Below are 9,086 nucleotides of genomic sequence, written 5' to 3'. Positions count from 1 at the left end.
ACAAAACAAAAGACATCTGTCATTGTTTGTAAGGCCAACAACCATCAGCATAAAAGTAATTGTAAGACTTTTGCAAAGAATGTGATTTATATCCTTCATCTGGCAGCTTCTGTCTTTATTCATAAACCCAAAACAATAAAGAAAAATCTGTTTCTTTCAGCTGCCCAAACAGTAATGATCCGGGACTTTCCTGGTGTTATAACAAGGTAGTTATACAAAAGCTACTGCTTTGGGTTTTTATGTTTCTTTAACTCTTCTACTTAACAAAATGTCATTGATAATAGTATGGCGACAACCTTGAAAGATTTCATTCCCCTCTTGGCTGCTGAGAATTGATTTTTTTAACAGCTGAAAGACCCTTGAGATCATTAATCAGCGTTGCCAGCCTAAGACATATGATTTTACTACTATCTCTTTGATTTTCTTTGCCCTTGCTTGTTTTTTATTTCATCCAATCTTATTTTACTTTCTTGCCCCGCCTCCTTTTGAAAAAAACTGTAACCTATATGGATGGTCTGGGTGGACACATGTAACATTGCTTCTCCAAAATAATGTAATGTATTTGTATTTGATATGATAGAACTGAATGGATCATTCAATAGTGGTATTTTTATTAAGTTTGTGATGAGAACCAAAACACATAACAGGAAAAAAGGGTCTTTGTAAAAGTCTTAATGGAAAATCATGAAAATAGAACTTACAACATGAGAGGCACCGGAAACACAACGAATAACAGAATTTAAGCGGAACGTAAGGAACCTGTAAGGAATTTTTTTTTCCACAATGCTTCAATCATATCTAAGATCGTATCTTGGCAAGTTTCAAGTAGCACAACTTAAGCAATGCATTCCACTGATCACAGCTGATGGGAAAGATGGATGGAGCACCAAAAAAAATGTGAGAAAACAAGACTTGAGGCTTGGATGGAGGTTTACCCTCCAGGACAACGACAACCCTAAACATACAGCCACTGTTAGGTTTATGCTTTATACATCATGTGCATTGTTACTTTGCTAGCCGGATTAGAGAGTAGATGGCCTTCCTTCACATTGTGGATGTCACTGTGTGTACAGAGGTTATCTAATCAGGACAGCCTTCATGTCTTTAAAAATACACAGGATATGGGAACATCTTGGAGCGGGTCTGATAGAGGAGAGCTATCTGTAGTCCTTGGGCATGGATGGCTTGTCAGTTTCTGATACGGACAATTAAGCATCCACCTGGTGCAACACATAGACTCATGAGCTATAAGAAGGAGAAGATGGCCTTGTTCGGGGCTCAATCTTTGCCGGACGCTCGCGGACGTGATTTTTGAGCCCACAGCTGTGCAAGCTCCAAGCATTTTTCTGTCCTGTAACGACCTGGTCTGGAATAAACTCTGTTACTTTTTTACTCCTGTTTTATAGTCCTTTTTACATGTTATTACCCAATTTGAGTTAAGAGTAGTAAATAACTTGCTCCCAAGAAAAGAACTGTGAGGAAGCCCCTGAGGCGCAACGGCTTTTTTAGGGGACATAACTTCCTCATTTAACACCACGCATGACATAAATCTAAGAATCATAGAAGGACTTTGACTCTTTACAGACACCTAAAATCTGGGTTTGAGATTTTTTATGGAGACCAACCATATTTTTCCTTTTTAAAAAGCACTAAACCCTAGCCTATCTGATGCAGTGGAATGAACCATGTGGATTATTTAGCAGTCATGCCAGATGACAGCAATCCCCACTATGTAGCACAGCATAGAACTGGATTCTTTATATGTTAGCATGGAAAACCTAAAACTGTTTGATAAAGAAGTTTCACCCAAGATCTGAAATGTTAACATTTTAAATTTCATTTAACATGGATAAAACCTCTAGACATATATGGAGTGATTTCCTTTCCATTATTCTTGCAAGTAAAGAATACGTTTTGTAAATGGGGCCTTCATCACACATTTTTACAAACTGCATTCTACAACAATACGTTTTACAGATCATTCTGTTTACTTAAAAACCAATACTACAACGGAGTATTAGGGCCAGGCTAGAGATTTTTTTTTTTTATTTTTTTTTGAGAACAAAGTCATAAAATTACAAGAAATTGTAATATAAAGTTGTAATATTATGAGAATAAAGCTGTAATATAATGAGAATAAAGCCTTTACATGACAAGAATAAAGTCATAACATTATGAGAATTAAGTTATAAAACTGAGAGAATTAAGTTGTAACATTACAAGAGTAAAGTCGTAAAATTACGAGAATGAAATCACAACATTATGAGAAAAAAGTCATAAAATTCCAAGAATAAAGTTGCAAAATTGTGAGAATAAAGTAACATTATGGAATAGAGTCATACTTTTATGAGAATAAAGCTGTAACATTACAAGAATAAAGTCGTAAAATTACAAGAATAAAGTCATAATATTACAACAATAAAGCCGTAATATTGGCAGAATAAAGTCGTAAAATTACGACAATAATGTTATAAAATTATGACAATAACGTTATAAAATTACAAGAATGAAGTTGTGAAATTGCAAGAATAAAGTCGTAATATTACAACAATAAAGCAGTTACATTACAAGTAGGGATGGGAATCGAAAACCGGTTCCTGTTCAGAACCGGTTCCGTATTTTCCGATTCCATGGCATCGTTTGGCAGCTCGCTGAACGATTCTTTTTTCGATTCCCGCAGCACCAGAGCCTAGAGCGCCGGCTCTGGGGAGCACAACTTACGTCACGTTTTTTACGTAAGTTACGTAAGTTACGCAAGTTACGCAAGTTGGAAGAACTATTCGAGGAGGAAGACAACGAGCTGCGGTCACTTTGTGAATCAAAGCCCCGTCTTTCCTTAGCCCAGAGGGTAGATCAGGAAATCCAGCTCTATAAAAGCTTGCCCTCCATCCCCTGCAGGGATAGCGCCACACTGTGGTGGTGGAACAAGCAAGATACGCTGCCCTTGCTATCTGGACTGGCTGAAAACTACCTCTGTGTGCAGGCTTCCTCCACCCCATCTGAGAGGGTGTTCTCCACGGCTGGAGACACCATAAGCGCTGAAAGATCCCGTATCCTTCCAGAAAAAGCAGATATGCTCATCTTTCTGCAAAATAACTGTTAATTTTCCCTACTACTGTTTTATAATTAGTATTTTTTGTTGTTTAAAATAGGTTATTATCCCATCATTTGTTATTAGACATTGTTGGTTATTAAGTTTGTTCTTGTATTCATTTTTCATTTAAACACGGATGTTACTCCAGTTTCACATTTCCTGTGGACATCTTGATCTTGTTGATTTTGTAAGATTGTGCAATTGATTGTGCAAACTGTTTGTTCTCCTTTTTTCCCCAAATTGGAATCGAAAAAAGAATCGATAAAGAATCGAATCGTTTCATAGAATCGAAAAGGGAATCGGAATCGTGAAAATCTTTTCAATTCCCAACCCTAATTACAAGAATAAAGTCCTAAAATTGAGAGAATAAAGTTGTAACACTATGAGAATAATGTTGTAACCGTACGAGAATAAAGTCATAATATTATGAGAATAAAGTCGTCATATTACGAGAAACAAGTTGTATTTTGTGACAAGTCTTACAAGAAGCACTTTCTTCCCTAAAATGAGGAATGTGGAGCATCATGTGAAGTTATACTGAGGCTCTGGTTTGACCAATAAGGAAATCTTTTAGCAGCAGCATCAGATTGGGCAGAATGTCAAAGTGGACTCTGGTTGCTAATTGGTGGAGCTGGTCGGCCGTCATCTGCTGGTCGGAGCTCAAAGTTTTCTTCCTGAAACCGGTTGTTTTATGATGACTTCATTTTCGCAATTTTTCAACTTAATTTTCATAATATTGCGACTTTATTCTCAAAATAAAAAGAAAAAAATCTCTAGCCTGGCCCTAATACTTCGTCGTCCAATACAAAAGTTCTCTCTTGACAAATAAAATGTTGTTGCTAATGTCCAGCAGACCAATGGAAATACATCTCTGCTCCCCACTCCAGAGGAAAGCCCACCCACAGGAGTCCAGAGAAGGTTATCTGGAAAACACAATTTGAAAAGAATGCATTTGACATTTAGTTTTCCCTTTAACCAGTTCAGCCTCAGTGTGACAGAAGAGAAATGGATCTTCTGGCTTTTCTTCTAAAATAACTATCCGTCAGTTTAGCCTTCAATAAACCAGAGGTTTTGTGTTTCAAGTGGTTGAACACACTTCCGTTTGTCTTTACTCTTAACTTGCACAGAACGACACCTAGCCTCAATTTTTACTGTCCACCAAATCCGAAGACACATGTGAAACAGCAACAGCTGTAACTTCTCCTTATATTTATTTGCTCGCAGCTGATGAGTTTATCTGTGAGATCAAATGCATCACTAATCTTACTGAGAGGCTTGACTTACAAGGTTTTGAGTGTAATTTCTTTATGTACTCTAACTTTAAAAAGGTACAAATTAACCTTTGTTTCGCGGCTTACAGCACTGCTGTACAAAGTACTTTTCACATTTTAACAAGGTAAGTGGTGAAAGGAAGACACAGCAACTCTTTTCAAGGAATCTCTGGCCTAACGAGACATTATTAACAAAAGTAATCTCCAGTATTTGATTAATAAGAAGTCAGTTCTCTAAGTTCTCTTATCTTTTGTTGCTCCTGTCCTGAGATGCTGCTTTAAAGAATGTGTCAAGTTTCTTTTCTTTCCTTGCTCATTATACAAGGCAGCTGTATCTTCAATGAGAAGCCAAATATTTCCGGCGACACCACCGACTGTGACTCATCTCCAACCTTTGGAGTTCATAAAACTTTCCTCCGACTCTTTGACGCTCTGTGAGGTGTGACAAAGTGCGGCTGATGCCTGGATCTGAAGGCAGACCTCTGAATGTGCGTCGTGGATGTGTTTGTGTGCCACCTATTAAAAAAGACAGCTCATCGTTCGGCTATACATGGCAGCGGTTTTTTAACAGCACATTAGCCCTGTCAGCTTTAAACTTTTAACAGCAGTTTGTTATAAAGATAATAAAATCTGTTCTAAAAATGTTGTACGGTTAAGTGTTTCATTTAATAAACCTTTCATTAACTGATTCTCAGTACAGTTCAAACTTGCCTACCTGAGGATCTTACATTGCCCACAAAGACTGATGGAAGAGATGGATTGGTGCCCCCTTTCTTTAACTCAACTGATATTTGCAGAACTAGTTGAAGTGTTATTTCTGCTTTAGAGATGTTATTGAGCTGCTCCAGACTAAAAAACTAATTGCTATGGTTAGGGATGCACGATATAATCAGCCCCCTATCGGTATTGGCCTGTATCGGCCTTAAAACAGAATATCGGACATCGGCCACCCCACCGATATTTAACCTGATATTTGATCAGCTTCTGAGTTTCTAAAGTCTAAAAAAATAAAATAAAATACTACTTCTTCTTCCTCAAAAACTTCTCTTTTACAGACTTAAAAACTTCTATCTTCATATGCTGATATATTGCCATTTAAAAACACCATATCAATCTCTTTTACTAATGAAATATTGCTATATCTCATCGTTATGCTACGAAATCCCCCAAAAATTCACGAAATTTTGCCATATTTTTATGTTGATATATTGACGCGGTATCAATCTATTTTACTAACAAAATCTCTCAACAATTTGCACAATATCACGAGAGTTTGTAACAGAACGATGAATTTTCACAAGATTTTGAAAGTAAAATAGATTGATACCGCGGCTACATGAGTTTTAAAATATCGGCATATCGGATATCGGCCAAAATCCCAATATCGTGCATCCCTACCTATGGTTGCTAAGTCCAAATGGGAAGAAATAACTGTTACCATGAAAAAGATTATTAGAATCAGGCAAGCAGAGCTACTCCAACATGCAGCCACCTTAAGTTGTGCAATTCTAGAATAATTTGATATTTACTGAAGTGTCAGGTTGATGTTTGTGAGCAAAATAAATATCAACCAGCATTAACTTACTCTACATGCTGAGAATAATTTTATATAATGGCCACCACATAATAATATTACTACATTAGCATGTGAAATTTGTTATCAATAATAGTCCTGACTAGATCTTTAATATATATCTTTAGTTTATGTCATTCCAGGACACAAAATCATTGGTGATAGCTAAAAGTTTGGCTCCTCCATGCCAATAAGGAGTCAATAAGTGACACAGTAACATTCACCAGCTCTCAATCTATAACGTCTACCAGCAAATGCTAATGCTAAGCAGTGGTTAGCATTAGCATTCAGAGAGCTACTAAAATCTGGAAATGTCTGAGCCCTGTCTTGCATGAATTCAACCTACAGCTATTCTATTAGCATCATAACCACAACTTAATATTCATATAATTTAGACATGTCATTGTTCACAAAATACACTCTTTACACTATCTATATAGCTACGTACTCTCTATTTTTTCTTCTGTAAAACTATGCTTTTATTCTTTATCACTCTAGAAATGCAGCAAATCTATAGTTATTTTTTTAAATGTATCATGTTGAAGACAAACTTGTAGCAACAACCTTTAAGGCCAAAATACTTTTTTTACTGAACTCATCTCAGGCTATCCTGAGTAATTTCTATAGTAATGCTGTTATAGGCTTAGGTGTAGGGAAGACATAGGGACAACTTTTCCTCTTTCTGCTTCATTATATAGCTATTCTCCAATTCTGCATATTTTTCTTTCAGCTTCTAACTTTATTTTTTCTATGTTTTTTTTTCTTCATGGAAGTTTCGTCTGCTACCGTTAACAGCTTCCATTAAATACATATCACTATCGCCTGCTTAATACTTTTTCTCTGCTAGAAATATTTATGGCCTCGGCTTTTGACTTATGTGCTCTCTTTCATCCCTTCTAAAACTGGATGAGAGTTGGTCTGGTTAACTGTTTTTAGAGACAGAGCCACCTATGGAGCTAGTTTACTATTACCTTACCTTGTCATCTTGAACACCCAGTTAACCTAAAACTGAGCCTGGTTTCACACATGTAACTAGGGATTGCTGCAAAGTCAATGACAAAATGCATATGAATGTCTACTGTTACCACGTATACATCCAGGAGGAGCAAATTCTGCAATCAGCTTATTTTACTTTGATAGAAAAAGCAATTTACCAATCTGACTGGATGATCTGATTGAATTGTTTTAATTGTGTCTTTAAAGTGCCTTGAAATGACGTGTTGGGAATTTGCACTAAACTAATAAATGTTAATAAATTAAGGCTGATTTATACTCAGAAACCAGGTCGTCTGTGTGTGTGTCGCAGTTAACGCAGATTTGCCACCACCCCTTCCTCAGACACTTTGCTGCATCGCTCCAAAATTTTAGATGACCGCAGACAGTGCCACAGACAGGAGGCCTTTGATTGGTCACATCTAGATCCGCTCTACACTATGCATATTTCCTGTTTGGTACGTTACCGGCTTGTTTTGTTTGTACGACGGCCATTGCTGAAAACGACTAGTGAAGAAGGACCAGCTGGTGCGCGATAACGCTGGGACCCTTTTTCCACCTGGATCCCCAAACTTTTTCACCGTCATGTCCCCCCTCATTACCTCGGCCGTATCTAGACCCCCAGCTAGTTCGTGATTGTCCCTGTTGCGTTGTGCCATGCTATACCATAGCACAGCCCATGCTTCAAAATTGGACATAAATTTAAAAAAATACCTTCGACAAGCTTGTTGCGATACACTGCTGTGGGAGTATACACAGCCCTTATGTCCTTGTTTAGTTCAGTGTGGCGATGTTTTAATTTGCAAAAAGGAGACTTTTGACCTGCATACAGCTTAATATGTATGACACAGCTCTCCCTATCATCTGGGTGGGGTTTGATGACAGAACTGGCAGACTCAGGCCAGTCTTACTGACTATGTCCCCTTTTTGCTTCACCATCCATCAAAATAAACTCAACCTTTATTTCTAACGAGGGACACAGAGTCAATCACCACATTGACTACAAAGGCTTTAATTTTAGGCAGAGAGAAAATTACTGAATGGATGAGTGAGGCTGGATGAGTAAGCGATCACTGTGCGTGGTTCAACTCTTTCTGCTCACCTGTCTGGAAGAGGGTCGTAGTCTCTAATGGAGCTCCCACTCACCAAATGGGAGCTTTAAAGTGGGTTATTTCATAAGTGATATCAGATGTTAAGGCAATTCAGCTAACTTTGCCCTTATCAAGCCAAATCGACGTGTTTTTAAAACTCTAGTAGTTTTGTCTTCCCTATCGCTCTACAGGAGGTGGTCAGGCACAGTGTCAAAACACAAACTCTATCATTGGTGGAGATGCACAATGGTGCCCATCTAAGCCAGTACTGATAAACATCTGCACTGGAGATAAGTGGATTTCTGCTAAAGTGTTTTAATTTTGGGTACAATGAGCTGGTAAGCTCACAAGTAATTCTACCTCAAAGAAAACATTGATCTAAATCCTGAGATGGGTGAATATCATCGACATTTTCACCTGTTCTGTTCTTCTAATGACTTTCTTGGGTAAAACAGTTCACAAGAAGAGGTTCGATCACCTCCAGAGTATCATCTGATAATCCCAAAATATGAACGCACCAGCAGTACTCCCGCGCACAGCCAGATTGTAGCATTTTGGCATAGTATCCTAATAGTTGTTGTTTAGAAGTGACCTATTCCTTGTAACTGCCTCGAGCTACATCTTAGAGTTTCTCTTTTCTAAGGTTTAGGCAATAACATGGATGCTTTTAAGTAGGGATGCACGATATAATCGGCCCCCTATCGGTATCGGCCTGTATCGGCCTTAAAACAGAATATCGGACATCGGCCACCCCACCGATATTTAACCTGATATTTGATCAGCTTCTGAGTTTCTAAAGTCTAAAAAAATAAAATAAAATACTACTTCTTCTTCCTCAAAAACTTCTCTTTTACAGACTTAAAAACTTCTATCTTCATATGCTGATATATTGCCATTTAAAAACACCATATCAATCTCTTTTACTAATGAAATATTGCTATATCTCATCGTTATGCTACGAAATCCCCCAAAAATTCACGAAATTTTGCCATATTTTCATGTTGATATATTGACGCGGTATCAATCTATTTTACTAACAAAATCTCTCAAGAATTTGCACAATA

This window comes from Cyprinodon tularosa, unplaced genomic scaffold (assembly GCF_016077235.1).
Source record: "Cyprinodon tularosa strain WSP-4 unplaced genomic scaffold, ASM1607723v1 ctg284, whole genome shotgun sequence".
Taxonomy (NCBI): Eukaryota; Metazoa; Chordata; class Actinopteri; order Cyprinodontiformes; family Cyprinodontidae; genus Cyprinodon; species Cyprinodon tularosa.
The sequence above is the reverse complement of the archived record's forward strand: the minus strand, read 5'-3'. Positions refer to the sequence as shown.